The sequence below is a fragment of the Musca autumnalis genome, unplaced genomic scaffold (genome assembly GCF_047663935.1).
Source record: "Musca autumnalis isolate F117 unplaced genomic scaffold, ASM4766393v1 scaffold_3, whole genome shotgun sequence".
Lineage (NCBI taxonomy): Eukaryota > Metazoa > Arthropoda > Insecta > Diptera > Muscidae > Musca > Musca autumnalis.
Window position 1 is genome coordinate 258,017,203 of NW_027411866.1, and position 18,447 is coordinate 258,035,649.

An 18,447-nucleotide genomic window follows, 5' to 3' on the forward strand; every position below is an offset into this window, starting at 1 on the left:
GATTGACCGTTATGATTTGTTCCTAGGTTTTACCATTTTTGAGATATATAGATGTTCAAGTCACATTTTTAGCTTTTTTATTAGGAAATGGGACTAGAGAGAATCTTTTAGCTATGAAAATTCTCTTCAAGATTGGCGTCCGTATTTTTTCCTGGGTTGTACCATTTTCGAGATTTATAAGTTTAAGTTAGGAAATTGCAGTCATGACAATATTTTATAAGGAGGTCAAGGAATTGTCCCAATTTGAACTTCTATATCTCAATAACGGTAAAACCTACGAAATTATCATAAAAGTCAACACTTTCTTTAGTCCCATTCTGATAGGACTTGCGATTTCCAAGCAAAATCGTGAAGACCTAAAAACCCTTAAAAATGTCAAATTAAATCGCGATTTTTTTAAAAACAGCCCCGACGAGTTTTCCTTCAAAATTATTCTCCATTTAAATGAAACCCAAATTTATTTAAAAGTCGTCCATATCTTCCGCAAGATGTTAGCGTGTATTCGGGAAGTGAATACAATAATAAATGTGCGTTTTTGCCTGAATTTTACCTAAAATAGATGAATAACGCCGACCTATTTTTCCTAAACTGTCTTCACCTAACTATGTAACTTACAAAATAAATTTGGCTGGCTGCCGGCCAGCGACTTGAGGACCTTGTTCCTACTTCTGATCTTATGGCAAATAGCTAGGACATGCGCGGACGACTTAAAAATGCTATCGAAACGTTACACCCAATATGTGGTGGTCGGAATCAGGTCATCCGTATTCAGTGGATCCTAATTTCCGCCGTTCAAGTGGTGGATTTTGCCGCGGATATTTTCATATTCCTCAGACGGAAGAACAGCACTTAATCAGCTATGGAAATATCTCCACATATGTCACCGACGCCAAGATCGTACAATCATCCGCATACATTACGATCTCCATGCGGTCTTGAGGGTGTGGAATTTCAGAAAGGTAGAGGTTAAACATTTCCGGTGGTATTACCCCGCCTTGGGGAACTCCCTGTTTAACTCTATATATAATTCATTAACCAACGTTTCAAACACGGCTGGAGAGTGGTCTTCTCTATATCCTCGAACAGCTTGGCATGCATGACTGTATCGAAGGCCTTCGATAGGTCAAGTGCCACCATGACTGTTTGTTCACACGGCCTGTTCTGGTTCAGTCCTCTACTGATATGTTGAATCCATGTTGATGTTGGACAACTGGAAAACTGCTTCTCATCGTGGGGAGGATTAGTGCCTCTAGAATCTTTACTACTGGCGACAGAAGGGAAAGCATGTACGATTCACCTCAGCTGGCATCCTTGCCGGCGTAGCACACTCCTATTCGACTTATTACTTTCAGGGTCTGTTACTATCACGCCGTTGAAAGTAACAACCGTTCTATCATCTTTCCTTCTCCGATTCGAGAGTAATTGCGATGATGCTTTGCTTCAGGTGGCCTATCAACTTTTTGCACTTATGTTCGCCTACTAACCTGTTGCCTCTGTTGGCATATTTGGTATTCGACCAGCAGATATGTAGCGAGCGGCTGCTGCTGTGGTGATGTCCCGGAAAGTTCCCTTAGCTACCCGAGGATCTGAGGGAGTGGGCAGCTCTCTGAAGCCGTAATTGGTAAATTATCTCAACCCTTGCCAATAAGCTTTCCCATGGTTCCGAAAAGTACGGCGTTCAGAGGTTATGAAGTTGGGTGTTCTATTTACAGAGACGATGATAGGAAGGTGGTCTGAGCCAAGGGAAATGACAATGGTTCTTTCGTGGAGGTCTCTGGTATCCAAGTATGGATTTTGTAGCTGTTTGCATGGAGGGCCAATAATGTGTCTTTGTATTGCGAGGAGTGCTTTCATTAAGCAATGCGGCTAGTTGAGTGGAATATGCTGTAGATATCTTATGTGATTGCAGCTTACCGATTTCCAAATTGCATCTTGTCTGTTCTTACTTTATTTGCTTTAATCGGGTCCGTAGCGTTGTGATTCGGTGGTGGTGGTGTTTGCTCCTCAGAAAATTCATACATCCAACACGCTCTCTATGAATGTCTTCCATTTATCACAACGTGGTCAATTTGAAATTCGAAATGCTTAAATCTGGTACTGCTAACAACCATGCTTTTGCGCTGCGAAGTCTAATCCGCAAAATTTCAATTGCATATGTTTTATTTTCTTTGTCCAATATTTTAACGTTGTCAATGTTAGCTTTGTGTCCAGTTTTCGCAATATGTTGCTGTAATGCTGTATTTTCTGTTCCTTTATCGATGTCTGCTTTGTGTTCGTAAATTCATAATTTTATACCCTCAGCCTTTAGGCTATGAAGGGTATATACACTTTCATACGGGCAAAATGTGCCTCATCGAAATAATGGTTTTAGACCCCAAGTATGTTTGGACGAAATGTGTTTCAGACAATTTGGAGTCGATTGAGCAATGTCCGTCCGTCTGTCTGTCTCTCTGTCTGGCTGGCTGGAGCGCACGATAACTCTCGAAGGGATGAACCGATTCGGTTCAAATTTTGGCTTTCGTAATATTTTGTCCAAACTTAGTTTAAGTTCGAAGATGAGCTATATCGGTCCACTCCTTCCGGTACCTCCCCCACAAAAGTTCGAAAATGTTCGGAAAATTTGTACGCACGATAACTCTTGAAGGGTGTAACCGATTTGGTCCATACTTTGCCCATCGTGGAGCGTGTACCAGACTTAGATCAGGTTTTAATATGGACTCAATCGGTCCACTCCGTCGGGTACCTCCCACACAAAATTTTCGAAAAGTTCAGTTTAGGAACATCTCTCGAATCGCTTTGATTTTTGCTTTAGCAACTTGTATTCACTGCCCTCCATACGACGGTATAAGTTTCATCAGGGGCAAGTCCATACTTCCTGAGAAAATAGCCTGAAAGTTGCAAAAAACCCCTATGACACCGTGTGAGGAGGTTGGAGGGCAAAATAACTCTCGAACAGGTCTGCCGATTCGGTCCAAAGTTTGGCCTTAGTAATATTTTGTTCAAACATAGTTTAAGTTCGAAGATAAGCCATATCGGTCCACTCCTTCAGGTACCTCCCCCACAAAAGTTCAAAAATGTTCGGAAAAATTGTGCGTACGATAACCCTTGAAGAGAGTGGCCGAATTGGTCCATACTTTACACATCCTAATATATCTACCAGATATAGATCAGGTTCAAATATGGACTATATTTGTCCACTCCATCCGGTACCTCCCACTCAAAATTTCGGATACATGTTCACTTTAAGACCTGCTTTCGAATCACTTTGATTTTTGTTGAAGCAACTTGCATTGCTGCCTCAATTGCGATGGTAAAAGTTGTTTCAGGGGCAAGTTCCTACTTCTTGAGCAAACATCCCTGAAGGTCTAAAAAACCCCTATGGTACCATATGTAGTGGATGGAGATCCATTCTTTTTAGTATCTCCTCCGCAAAACTTTTGATATTAAATCCTAATCAACATATTTGTCAGTTCAAACGCACAAAATTTTTAAAACTCCCTAAATACATGCGTTTTTTGGAAAAAAAATTGTTTCAATATACACAGGCTGAGGGTATATCTCTGTCGGCAAAGCCGACTGATACTTTTTTACTTGTTTTTATCCACTCTTCCTGGCACGATAACCATTGAAGTCAACAACTCCCAAAATATAGACTATGTCGAATCGGCTGATCCGTTCGAGAGTTATTGTACGTTCCAGCCATTACAAATGGTGCCATAAGGGTTTTTTTACAACTTCCGAAATTTTGTGTGGTACCTAAACGATGGAGTGGACCGATATAGTCCATATTTGAACCTGTCTCGTAGAAATGTTACGATGTGCAACATATGTACCAAAGCATTCGGGATTTATCGTACACGCTATTTTACCGAAAAGTTTTGAACTTTTGTGGGAGTGGGCCGATATGACCCATCTTCGAACTTAAGCTAAGTTTGGACAAAATATTACAAAGGTAAAATTTTGGATCGAATCGGCTGATTGGGCTTGTCATTTTAATAATTGGGTCCACGGCACCGACGTGAAAATTTTTATAAGAGCAATTCAACAATAAGATGTAAAACCGTTGCTTAATCTTTGTGGTTTTAATTGTTTGTATATTTTCTCTAACTCGTTTTTATAATGAAGTATTTTGAAATTTCAGAACAATCAAAAATTTTTATAGCCTAGGTTACCTTCAGGCCATGTAGTGATATACTCTGAAAATTTCAGGAAGATCAGTTCAGCGGTTTTTGAGTCCATAAACTTCAAACAAACAAACGTACAAACATTTTTCTACTTTATATATATTGATTTACAGTGGTGGCCAATACATTTGCAACAAAATTGCACGTTTTAGGAAATTTTATTTTAAATATTTTTTTGAATGTAAATTTTTTTTGCAATTATTTATATTTCATTGTCTCAAATATAAGAATATAAAAAGTTTTGACACGTTATACAACAAAAAATTTGAAAAAATATATGAAAATACCTAACACGCCTAAAAATTTAATGGTCAAAACATATGCAACTGAACCAAATCCGATGCAAAAATCTTCAATATTTTGTAAAATATATTTTTTTTGTTTGATTCAAGTAATTTGTATTTGTTTTGGGAGAATTAAAATTGAATAAAATTTTGAAACTGATATCAGTCATACGTACTTCTTCGAGGGAGTGGCGGGTCGTACGGGAGAAGCATGGATATGGATGGGTCCAAGGGTCAAAATTTTCAAAACTAATGGAAATTTCTTCACATTTCAGTTGTCAATTTAATAAAATTCAAAGTTTAGAGTGCAGTTGCATCATTTATTTGCAAAAGCCAGAAGTCTGGGTCTTGAAAAACATATGATCGTAGGGATTTGGTCCAAATCAGAATGTTGGATACTGATGTATTGAAGTTATAACGGGCGTTGTCATTGGAAATTTTGGATTCTATAAACTTAAAAAGTTTTAGAAAGCTCATCAAATGATAACTAAACACCAAAATTGAGTATATATACACTTCCAGAAAAACGAAATGAATAAACTATAAATAATTGCGAATAAATACTTAATTTTAATTTCAAAAAAACATTTTAAATAAAATTTCCTAAAGCGTGCAATTTTGTTGCAAATGTATTGGCCACCACTGTATTACATATTATTTCCAATTGGAAACAGTTTCTTCTTCGTCAAAATCTCAACAAGTACCACACGACTTTGCGGACAGGAATATACCCTGAGCCTGTGCGAACTGAAACTTTCATCTATAGACAGATCGAATAGCGGCTACACAGCCAAAATCCTTAAACCCAAAAACTATGCATTAGGAGGTTTTCAGAAATCTTTAGCCATTTTCGGACGTATGAACTTGCAAACAAAATATGGATTTGTATCATTGTGTTGCGGAGGAGGTATAGGAATGGACCGGACCGACATAGTTCATTTTGGGAGTAGATCTTATTTTGGGAGTCATTCCTTTTAAAAGATATAGCGCCCACCAGTCATTTCAGTTCGCCACAGTATAATTTTCACCTTTTGACTCTAATGTCAGGAAATATGTACTTGCCCACGAAACACAAGGAATACCTTCAGTAAAAATTTCTAAAGATCCTCAAATATACATCAAACTGCACTTAAACAACTATTTTAAAGGTTTGTGAGGGAGGTACCCCAGTATGGCCCATTTTCGAGCAAAAACTAAGTTTGGAAAAAAATATTACTAAATCCAAAGTTTGGACCAAATCTGTTGCTCCGTTCAAGAAAACTCGCGATTACCACTTTAGCTAAAATTCTTGAAATTTGGGGGGAAAATACCGGAAGAAGTAGACCGAAAAGCACCATCTTCGAATTTTGTATGTATAAGGCTCGCTGAAATATTGCGATAAACAAAGTTTGGACCAACGCAGTATCCGGTTCCAAAGTTGTCGTGCGCATTAGCAACTACACACGATTGCCTTAGGTGTTCTTTACAGCTTTCGGGCCATTTTCTCTGGAAGTATAGACTTGCCTCTGAAAAACGTGTACGGTAGTAATAGGAGCCCCGGGAACACTTGTTGCAAAAAAGCAAAGCGTTTCCAAAGAGTTTTTTATTTATGAATTTATTTATTTCATATTTTTACTTATAACTAAATTATTAGCAAAAAGGAAGTGAAGCCATGACCATTGAGGTCTTAAGCTTACACAGCTTATCCAGAGAGGTCTTAAACTGCACTTCGCTTAAAATTTTTGAAATACTCTGCGGAAGTTTGCCGAATGAGTAGATCGATATGGCCCATCTTCAAAGTTGATCAAAATATCACGAAGGCTAAATTTTGGACCGAATCGGTTGATCTGTTTGAGAATTATCGTGCTCTATAGGCATCTACACAGACGAACGGACATAGATAGGCCGACTCCAAGTTTTCTGAAACAGACTTCTTCCAAACATACTTTCGCCCTAAAGTCATTATTTCGATAAGGCACATTCGGGCTAAAGGTTGAGAGTATAAAAAAATTTAGATTGGCAAAAATTGTGTTTATGGATTTTAGCTAAAAGAATGTATACATGTATAGACCTTGGATTGGGCGACATAATTTCATTTTAAAAGAAGTTAAGACTGGATTGCAGAGATTCCTTTGTTCCTGATAAATTTATGAGAAGATCCAGAATTTCTATAAGTGAAGTCCGACGATTGTACGCCATAATTAGTCTATTGACAGATGCACGATTTGGCGACAGAATTTTTCATTTACATAACCGCGATTGGGTGCTAGAATTTCTTGATGGACAGACTAACTATTGCTCAGCATTAGTTCTTTGCCTTCAGAAATTCTTTGTGATAAGAAGACATCGGATTTTTGCATATTTTTGAAAATTATAATGTTAAGATATTTGAAAATTAAATGTTATGATATTTCTAAGGTTTTCCGTTGTATTCGCTTTCATTGGTCTTACCGAAGTGATATCACTGAATTTCATAACATTCACTGTAGTTGTGAATTATTTGATAAATGATACGCCCAAAAATATATGGGCTTATTAATATATTCATTGTTTTGACAATATATTAACTGTGACATATTGTCAAAAAAGTTATAAAAACAAGTAAAAAAGTATCAGTCGGCTTTGCCGACAGAGATATACCCTCAGCATGTGTATATTGAAACAATTTTTTCCAAAAATACGTATATATTTAGGGGGTTTTAAAAATTTTGGGCGTTTGAACCGATGAAAATGTTGATTAGGATTAAAGATCAAAAGTTTTGCTGAGGAGATACTAAAAGGAATGGATCGACATTGACCGTTATGGAAGTGGATCTCCAACCGCAACATAGGGTGCCACAGGGGGTTTTTACACTCTTCGGGCTGTTTGCTCAAGAAGTATGGACTTGCCCCTAAAAAAACTTTTAACATCGTAAATGAGGCAGCGAATGCAAGTTGCTTCAACAAAAATCAAAGTGATTCGATATCAGGTCTTAAAGTGAACTTATCCGAAATTTTGTATGGGAGGTACTGGATAGAGTGGACAAATATAGTCCATATTTGAACCTTATCTATATCTGGTAGATATATTAGGATGTGTAAAGTATAGACCAATTCGGTCATCCCCTTCATGAGTTACCGTACGCACACTTTTTCCGAACATTTTTGAACTTTTGTGGGGGAGGTACCTGAAGGAGTGGACCGATATGGCTTATCTTCAAACTTAAACTATGTTTGGACAAAATATTACTAAGACCATACTTTGGAAAGAATCGGCAGATCCGTTCGAGAGTTATCGTGCGCTCCAACCACCATACACGGTGTCATAGGGGTTTTTTGCAACTTTCATGCTATTTTCTCAGGAAGTATGGACTTGCCCCTGATGAAACTTGTACCGTTGTATGGAGGGCAGTGAATACAAGTTGCTAAAACAAAAATCAACTCGATTCGAGAGATGGCCCTAAACTGAACTTTTCCGAAATTTTGTGTGGGAGGTACCCGAAGGAGTGGACCTATTGAGACCATATTGGAACCTCATATTACTCTGGTAGAAAGTTTACACTATACAAGGTATGGACCAAATCGGTCACTCCCTTCAAGAGTTATCGTGCGCCCAAACTTTCCGAACATTTTCGAACTTTTGTGGGGGAGGTACCGGAAGGGGTGAACCGATGTAGCTCATCTTCGAACTTAAACTAAGTTTGGGCAAAATATTACGAAAGCCAAAATTTGAACCGAATCGGTTCATCCGTTCGAGAGTTATCGTGCGCTCCAGCCAGCAGGACAGACAGACAGACGGACGGACATGGCTAGATCGACTCCAAATTGTCTGAAACACATTTCGTCCAAACATACTTGGGGTCTAAAACCATTATTTCGATGAGGCACATTTTCATCGTATCAAAGTGTATAATATACATATATATATTTTTTTCCAAAAACATATTTCTTCTCTGTCTTAAAACACGATACTAAAAATTTTCGATATTTTATAACACCGTATCCATTTTATAACGTTTTTTGCTTCTCCTGTAAAGTTTTATTTTTGTCGGTTACGTCTTCCGGCATTTATGGTGACGATATACCCTCCTTAGCCTAAAGGCTGAGGGTATAACAAGATAAAATTGGCTAAGAAGTGTTACGCCATTTGAATTAAAAAATAGTAATGAAAATTATTTCATCAGTAGAATAGGTCTAAAATAAGGTTTACATCTTTGCTAAATAAAACATTTTCGTTAACATGAATTTTAAAAATTTTGGTCAGGTGGGCCCCCCCCGAAATGAAATCCTGGCTACGTCCCTGGTCCACGGTTTGTGATACCTGTCCCAGAAATGCCTAAAAATGCATAGTACACTTAGGTCCGCCACTCCTGTTATTGTTTTTATACTCTCTGCATTTATGCTAACGAGGGAATATATACATACTTTCATATGGGACCCCAAGCATGTTTGGACGAAATCCGTTTCAGACAATGTGGAGTTGATTTAGCCATGTACGTCCGTCTGTCTGTCTGGCTGGCTAGAGCGTACGATAAATCTCCAACGATTCGGTCCAAAATTTGGTTTTCGTAATATTTTGTCTAAACTTAGTTTAAGTTCGAAGATGGGTTATATCAGTCCACTCCTTCCGGTACCTCCCCTACAAAACTTCGAAAATGTTCGAAAAATTTGTGCGCACGATAACTCTTGAAGGGAGTGACGGATTTCGTAGATGGAGTTGTTTCTAATATGGACTAAATTGGCCCACTCCTTCGGATATCTCCCACACAAAATTTCAGACAACTTTACTTTAAGACCGGCCGTCGAACCACTTTGATTTCTTTTGAAGCAACTTGCATTCGCTGCCTTAATTACAACGGAAAAGTTTTTTCAGGGGCAAGTCCATACTTCTTGAGAAAACAGAACGAAAGTTTAAAAACACCTACGGCACCATATGTAGTGGCTGGAGAGCAAGATAACTCTCGAACTGATCATTCGTCATATTTTGTCCGAAATTAGTTTCATTTGGAAGATGGCTAATACCAGGTCCACAACTTCCGGTACTTCCCCTCAATTTGGTCCGAACTTCTAAAATGACCGATACGGTCCTCTCCTCTCCAAAAGTTCAACATTTGTGTCTAAGCGCAGTTTAGGGTCTGTTCGAAGATCCTTTGAAATGTATACCGATGGTGTTCGTTGTGGTCCTGTTTGCAGCAATATTATGTTTTCTGTGGACCAGTGGATCATGTGGACCGTGCTTCCTGGCATACTGGTCCAAAAGTTATACGATGACCCACTAAATGACTAGTGGGCGTGATATCTATTGAAAAGATATGACTCCCAACATAAGATCAACTTCCATAATGGACTATGTCGGTCCATTCCTTCGAGTACCTCATCCGCAACACTTTAGAACTTTAATCCTAATCCACATTTTTGTCGGCAAGTTCAAATGCCCAAAAAGGGCCACAAAATTCTGAAAATACCTTAAATAAATTCGATCTGTCCGTCTGTCTAGAAAAAATTACGTTAGGTCTTAGTAAACAATTTTCTAGAACATACGAACTCTGTAGAAATAGTTCTTAATGGCTAAAATAGCAAATCAAATGCGATTTTTATCCTCTTTTCTCGGTTCCTGCTCCATAGATACTAAACCGTTCAAATTTCAAGAAAACAATGGGACACAATAATATAGCAAAGATATCAGCGCAAACAACTTTCTGGAACATACGAAATGTCTATGACCGGTTCTTAAATGTGAAAATAGCCTAAAATTTTTGAAAATTTTCGATTTTTATACTTTTTTCTCCGATTCCGGTGCACAGATGCCGAACCGCCCAAAAATTAAGGATACAGTCAACTACAAAAATGTACCTATGATTTCAATAAACAACTTTTTAGAACATAAAAACATTCTAGGAAAGGTCCTTCAAGCTGAAACTCACAAAAAAATTAAATTATTTTTAACGTTTCCCCCAGCTCAGTAGAGTTGTACAATCTAGTTCATTTGAAAGATCTAGTTCAATAGCTCAGCTCTTTAAACTGAACTAGGTCAGTAATCTAGTTCATAGTTCACTGTCCAGTTCAAACATTGGGATCAAAATCGTTCACCGGCTCTTAATCGGTCGTTTGATGAAAACGCATAAATACACCAAATACAAACAAAAGACTAATATAATTTAACTACTCCATAACAAAAATATTAAATTTGCATAGTTTTATTGCACTCTTAAAGAAAGATTAATTAATTTTAGAAAAAACATCCTTCATTTAGATGGCTGGCAAAAAATCGTATGTTGTGTGTGTAGAAATTGTCATTACAAAAAAGCTTTGTGTGTGTGTGTTTCTTTTTATTTTCCCCTTTTTTCTATTCAAAAAGGCAGATTGAATCTGGATTCGACATATTGTAATATGTTATGTCTTGTATGTTTTTGTAAAAATTTTCATTTTCGGACAGCTATTCCATGTACCTTGATCCAAAACATAAACAAACTGATCACATTACAAAGGCATCCCTTAACATAGACGACGCCGTCACTTTATGTATTTGTGAACGACATGTTGAACTAGATTGTGAATCGTTCGTTGATCGTACGGTCACCGACTGATTATAGTTCAGTGAACTATTGAACTATAATGAACTATATCGAGTGATCTAGTTCATACGCTCTTTTCAATGAATCGTTCAATTGAACTAGTTCGTTCATGAACTATACAACTCTACAGCTCAGTAGTGCGATTCTCTAACTCATTTTTTGAGTTACCGACAAAAATCGGTAAAATTAAAATGCAAAATTATGAATAACAAGTTCAAATAAATGTTGACAACACTCTCGCTATCGGTAGAACTTTACGACTCTTTTTTATTCGTCGCTAACTTACCGAAAAACATCGTTAATTGCCGAAATTATAAGCATTTTAATTTTACCGACATTCGTCGATAACTCAAAAAATGAGTTAGAGAATCGCATTACTGGTCTGGAAATGACATATTGTTCAAAACTCAAGGAAATTTGAAAAGTTTGTTATTTACGAACCTGAATTTTGAGCTTGAAGAACCGTTCCTAGAATATTTTTATGTTCTAGAAAGTTGTTTGTTGAAATCTTAGGTACATTTCTTTAGTTCGGCATCTCTGGAATCGGAATCGGAGAAAAAATTATAACAATCGAATATTTTCAAAAGTTTTTGGCTATTTTCACATTTAAGAACCGATCATAGACATTTCGTATGTTCCAGAAAGTTGTGTGCTGATATCTTTGCTACATTATTGTGGTCCATTGTTTTCTTGAATTTTGAACGGTGTAGTATCTATGGAGCAGGAACCGAGAAAAGAGGATACAAATCGCATTTGATTTGCTATTTTGGCCATTAGGAACCATTTTACAGAGTTCGTTTGTTCTAGAAAATTGTTTACTAAAATCTTACGTACATTTTTCTAGTTGGTTGTTCCGAGAAAAAATCAAAAGGGACATTTGACCTTGAAGGTGAGGTTGTATGGATTTTATGTGTTCACAGTTATTATTCTTTAAGACGAGAGCTACAACTTTTCTTCTTCGAGTAAACCCAAATTCTTGGCGGTTTAGATGCTATGTGCCTGACAAAATGATCCCTTTTGACATCAAGGCCTCAGGTATTTTGGGGCCCATAACCGTGAAAGTTGAAGTGATAAGGGAAAACGCCGGAACACGTGTCTTGTTATTTTTGGTCTTCTATCCCGCTGCGGTGTCAGAATATGGTTAATAATTTTCGTGTCGCACAGTGTAATCATAGGCTGACCGAATTTAACTGTCAGCAAAGCCGAATGATTATTTATTTGTCTTGTTCTTTCCGAGTTTTCTTGCCAAACTAAGCCACTGTGCACATTCCTCTGTGCAAACAAACACCTTTCCAGCTGGTTCAAGTTGACAACACTGCTAGAACATATGTTTGCGGCTCTCATTTATCTCTGGTCTTTCATAACAACAAAAGATACTTTCTCTTTGAATGAGGTTTCTCATTTTTGTAGTGACTGCTCATTGAAGAAAAAATACCAAAAAATTCATAGTATTTTAGTCAGTCAGCGAGTCGACCGACGACAACGACGACGTTGCACAGTGAGCGAGCGCAAGGCTACCAAGTGAAAGTGCTGCGTTTTTAAACGGTATACAACAACGCGGAATGCGGTTATATTTTGTTACAAATTTTATTTAAGAAAAATCAAGCAAAAAAAGATGAAAAGAAAAATTATATAAAATAGTGAAATATATGCTCACGATGAAAAGCAATTGCCGATGATGATGATGAAGAAAAAGAAAAGTAATTTGTGTTAAGTGAAAAGAAAAATTAAACAGATAGGTATATTTTTTGCTGCTAGAAGTGATGAGGAGGAATACCTTCAATTTTTGCATATCTTTGCCAAGCTACCTATTACATACATACATACCTACCTATCCAACTAAAGTTTTCCTCCTCTTGTGTGCGTTTGTCTCGTTCATCCGTTCTTCTTCTTCTTTACATCAAAAAATGCCCTTAGTATGCTGCCGCGCGGCTGTGGTACTCAAATGTGTACACATCGAATAGTGGTGCTTCGTCCATACCTCTGTACATATCTACGATGATGTATGTTTTGAAAGAGAATGAAGTTATTTGGTGGTCTTTGTTGTTGTTGTGTTTCATTTACAATTTAAGCTGCTCTGTCCAATCCACCAACCAACAAACCAAACGACCGACCAATTCTATGTGGGAATGAAGTGTATCTGTGGTTCCTAGTGTCTGTACGTCGGTGTGTTTGTGCGCGTGAAAAAATTGCAAAATAGAGAATAAGAGCGCAAGCAAACAAAAATGTTTAAGAATGGAAAAAATGTTTAGCATTTAAGTGAATTTGTTGTCCCCAAAAAGATAATTTTCAAGAATTAAATAAAATTGAGTGTAATTTAAAATCAAATAATTCTGAGGGTTGAATGCTAGCGACAGCCAGTCAATCAACCAACCCTCCATGCGTATTATCATTGACCCATGTTCAAAGAAAATCAACAACAACAACAACAACAAAACAAAAGTAAAGAAAGGTACCTATAAAACTGCGAAAAATTTGTAAGGGAAGCCTCTATTAGTTTACATTGAATTGGATTTGTGTGTCATTAGTGAGAAACGAGTTCCTTCCATGCATGCCATTTGGCCAAGTTTCATTCGTCGCCATCACATGAAAGTGTATTCGACAAAGTGATATGTAGTGCAGTAGTGCAATAGTCTACTACCGAATCCCCTCCTAGCTAGGCTAAGCCCAACCGACCGACACTCAAAAGAACCTTCTGTGAAAAAGAAAGAAAGCAAAACATTTGTTGTTTTACGCGCCGTATATCGATCGCTGGTGCCATTACGCCTGCTACGTCACACTTACACGCTTTGGTGCACGAACGGGGTAGCTTGTGGTACTGCTAGGCCGTTGGATGATGGTTCACTGTAGGACCTCTTGAAACGTTAATCTGCCACAACAAACACTTGGCCCCCTTTTTTTCTTCCGAACAAAAGCAAAACAAAAATAAAAACTCTGTGAAATGTTAAGAAAAAGTCGCTGTCTTTGCTGTAGAAAACAAAACGAAATACTCAACAACAACAAGACGAAGAACTACAACAATAAAATTGTCAACCTTGTTTCATTATTTGATGGAAACAGCAACAGCAGCAACAACAACAACAATACAATCAATGCTGCATCATCCTCATCATCTAAGCCGTCACCAGCGTCGTCGTCAACTGATGTTGGTATACACAACAACTTAAAGCGAAGAACAACAGCAACAAAAATAATAATAAAAGACGACAAGTTATACAAACAAAAACAAACTTGCGCTGGCGTAAGTTGCTGTCACCACTGTCGCAACTGCTCCACAAAATTGGGGCTCAATCAACGAAAGTCGTTCACAAGCTATGCCGGTAATTTTATCCGGCTGCACTCCATTAGCGATTACAGCAGACGACAGCATCTTGACTCTAAGAAACTAAACCTCGCCAAATTGCAACAGCAGCAACTACTTCATCACTGCTAACCGGAATACAACATCATCGCCGCCGCCTCCGCCCCCGCCTACAACTGTGAAATCTCTACACTACACCTCACCTCTTCTCTCTTCCTCAACTTTAAGTACTTAAACTAATGTGCATCTAAGGTAAGGAGTTTAGCATTTATTTTATTTCTAATAGCCTCCACCCCCCCCCCCCCCCTCCCCAACCTCCTTCCTCAGTGTTGACTTAAAGTACAGTTTTGACACTTAAACCGTTTAAGAAATGGGGGGGTTAAGTTGAGCATCATTTTGAGGAGGAAACAGGAAAATGTTAATGCATAATTATTTGAAGCTTCCTTCGTAGAAAAGAAAATCCTATACTTTTTATTGCAAGAACAAGAAGAAAATGTGTACAACACTCCGTCGTTAGAGCATCACAAGTAAGGAACCACCACCACAACTAGCTTAATCCATACGCCACACCACACCACATGAACTCCAACAACAGTCCAAAAAGGTTAGAATGTTTGGAACACAACCCCCAAAAATAAAACACCTCCCCCCGCAGTTCCATCATACCTTGGCATGCTGCTTTTATAGTCAAAGCACGAAAATGTCAATGGGCCACACACAAAACACAATCATCATCGTCGTCAGCCTCAGCATCATCATTATCATGTACGTAATATAGCGAAGAAGGAAGAGGAGAGGCAGCACAATCAAATGCAATACACAGACACATAAAACCAACGATCCATCCAACACCGCCGACTGACTGACTATTGACGAAATGACCTTTTGTTTTCTTCTTCTTTTTTTACTTTTTTTTTTTGGAAAAAAAGATAATACATAATTTCAAAATTAAATTTTTGGAATACATAAGCAATGAACCAACCGGTTTTTCTTATTTTCACACCTTCCCCAAATGTTAAAGCTCTGCCGAAATTTATGTTTCAAAACAAAAGTGTTTAAAACCAAACTCGTTTGTTTTGATGTTGGGGACACAACCTATTTGGTGGCATGTGTGTGCGTCTGTCTGTCACTCTGATGTTTTGTTTTAATGTAAATGCTTCACATTTATATAATATGTAAGTTAGTTGCCACAAAACAAAGATGGCTCTGAATAAAATTTAGTATTCAAACGATAATTTTTAAGGTACACAATATTAAATATTTTTGCAAAACTTTAAGAGAGTTGATAACCGGATTTGAAAATATATTTACACTAGATCGCATAAATCTGCGTATAACTATTGATATGAAATGTATTATCCCATTTATGGGGAGAAATAAAATTAAAAAAAAAAAAACAAACAAGTAAAAAAGTATCAGTCGGCTTTGCCGACAGAGATATACATTCAGCCTATGTGAATTGAAACTTTCATCTACGGACAGATCGAATGAATTTAGGGTATTTTCAGAATTTTGAGGCCCTTTTTGAACTTACAGACAAAAATGTGGATTAGGATCAAATTTCAAAAGTGTTGCGGAGTAGGTTCTTGAAGGAATGGAACGTCATATTTCGATAGATATCGCACCCACTAGTCATTTCAGTGGGTCATCGTATAACATTTGGACCAGTATGCCAGGTAGCATGAACTTGTCCACGGAAAACATAATATAACTGTAAACAGGACCACAACGAATAGCATCGATATACATTTCCAAAGGATCTTCGAACAGACCCTAAACTGCACTTAAACAAAAATGTTGAACTTTTGCAGGGAAGGTACCTTAAGGAGAGGACCAATATGGACCATTTTTGCATGTTAAATTGGGACAAAATATTAAAAAATCCAATGTTTGGAACACATTGGTTAACCCGTTCAAGAAAATGTATCGTGCATACCTTGTTAGCGACATTTTTTAAATTTTGGAGAAAGTACTGGAAGTTGTGGACCGGTAGTGCCCACCTTCGAACTGAAACTAAGTTTGGACAAAATATGTCGAAGGCCAAATTTCCGACCAAATCGGTTGACCAGTTCGGGTGCTATAGTGCGCTCCAACCACTACGCATGGTTCCATAGGGATTTTTACAACTTTCGGGCTATTTTCTTAGGAAGTATTTACTTGGCCCTGAAGTTGCTCCAACATAAATCAAAGTGATTCAAGAGCAGGTCTTAAAGTGAACATTTCCGAAATTGTGTGTGGGAGGTACCCGAAGGAGTGGACAAATCTAGTCCATATTCGAACCTGATCTATACCTGGTAGATATATTAGGATGTGTAAAGTATGGACCAAATGGGTCACTAACTTCAAGGCTTAACTTCGAACTTAAACTTAACTTCGAACTTAAACTAAGTTTGGACAAAATATTACGAAGACCAAATGTTGGACCGAATCGGTAGATCAGGGACCTAATTATGTGATTCGATATCGAGTTGTTTCGACCTGAGTACTCAAAGTTGGGATGACAACATTCGTTATCGAGTAAAATTATCGAGAAATTGAGCATAAATTTGCGAGTAATTTCTCGAGGCCAAATTACCTATCGTAAACAAATAAAATGAAAGATTTCCTTATTGTCTTTTTGTTTAAAATGTAAAAATTGTTGTTTGTTGTCGTTTTATAGAAGAAAAACGATGTTAGTAAATAATTGGCAGCATTTTTTAGACAATATAACAAGAGAAATTGGGAAAAGTCCTTTGCAGTCGTTTTGAAAAATTGTGATAAATTTAGAATTAAAATGCATGCAATCATTAACTAAAAATTACTTTTGCAGTCGTTAAAAAATAAGCATTTCTGGAAAAAAGAAAAAAAATATTTAATATTAATAGCCTTTATTGTATAAGGGAAGTACATTTTAAACATTTCATCCCCCGTTGTTTATCAAAGGAAATATTCTCTCAGAGAGGCTAATGCAAAACATCCACCAAACTCTCTCTCATTTATTTTGAGAGAGGATTATTAAGGTAGATGTATCAGCAATCCGTTACAACAATGTCAAAAAGATTTTGCAAGAATTAATAATTTTCTTATTTCCATAGCACAACTTCATTCCGAAATTATTATTGAATGTATTGTTCAACAAATTCCACAAATATTTACATTTTTCATTCATAATTCAGTCTTTTTTTGGTTCTTGCTTTCAAAAAACACCTTTTTTACATCTACCTTCATCATATTCCCTATAGTACACATAGGCTTTCATAGTTCGATTACCGGTTACTCTCGAAACATTCGATCAACGATTTCGATCGAATCTCGTCATGCCGCTTTTTTATCGTGTCGAAATCTTTTTCACGAGCAAATACTCCATCGAATCGAATTACGTAATTAGGCCCCAGTTCAAGGGGTTTTTACAACTTTCAGGCTCAGAGCTGATATAATGTTGCAAATTCTACTGCACGGTATGATCTTATTTAGTTTCAGCAGGAGTCCTTTTTTCCATACTGTGTCATAGGCTGCCGACAGATCGACGAATGACACCGCTGTTTTTTGCATCTGGTCGAAACCATTTTCTATGAAATTCGTGAGTGCTAGTACTTGGTCGGTGCAGTTCCTACCTTTTCTAAATCCAGCTTGTTCAGGTGGGATAAACTTCTCTATTTCTTCCTCAATTCCGCTCAATATAAGCCTTTCAAATAACTTTAGGCACACTGAGAGAAGGGCAATCGGTCGGTAGCTCAAAGCTTCAGCTGGGTTTTTGCCTGGTTTGAGAAGGGCAATGACTTTTGACTTCTTAAATAGACCCGGGATACGGCCTGAGTGAAGGATATCGGTGTAGGATCTGGCAAGCCATTTCCTAGTACGGGGACCACTATGTTTTATGAACTCTGGGTAAATGCAATCCACCCCTGCTGCTCTTCCATTTTTCATCTTTGACAGTGCTTGGTCAATTTACGATACGGAGAAAGAGTCGGAGAAGGAGCCTTTTGGGGCGGTGTAACTACGTAGGACCTTTAGTTCAGAGTTAATGTTTCGTGTTAACGGTTTCTCAGCCTCGGCCTTCGATAAGTTGACTATATGGGCAGCAATGATGTTTGGATCCATCTTAGGACTTGTGGATGATGGGGACTTGCGAAGAAGTTGCCACGCTTTACGACTGGAGTGTTTGA

At 37.6% G+C, this 18,447-nt stretch overlaps 1 protein-coding gene across 4 annotated transcripts in view; it reads left to right on the forward strand.

Moving 5' to 3' along the window:
* The first annotated feature begins 12,407 nt into the window (after positions 1-12,407).
* The window catches only part of inaE (inactivation no afterpotential E), a 56,311-nt gene continuing 50,271 nt past the window's right edge, over positions 12,408-18,447 (forward strand). For all 4 annotated transcript variants that reach the window (XM_073978102.1, XM_073978103.1, XM_073978104.1 and 1 more), the window contains exon 1: positions 12,408-14,554. The gene's annotated coding sequence lies outside the window, so the exon portion shown is untranslated. The remainder of the gene's footprint in view (positions 14,555-18,447) is intronic.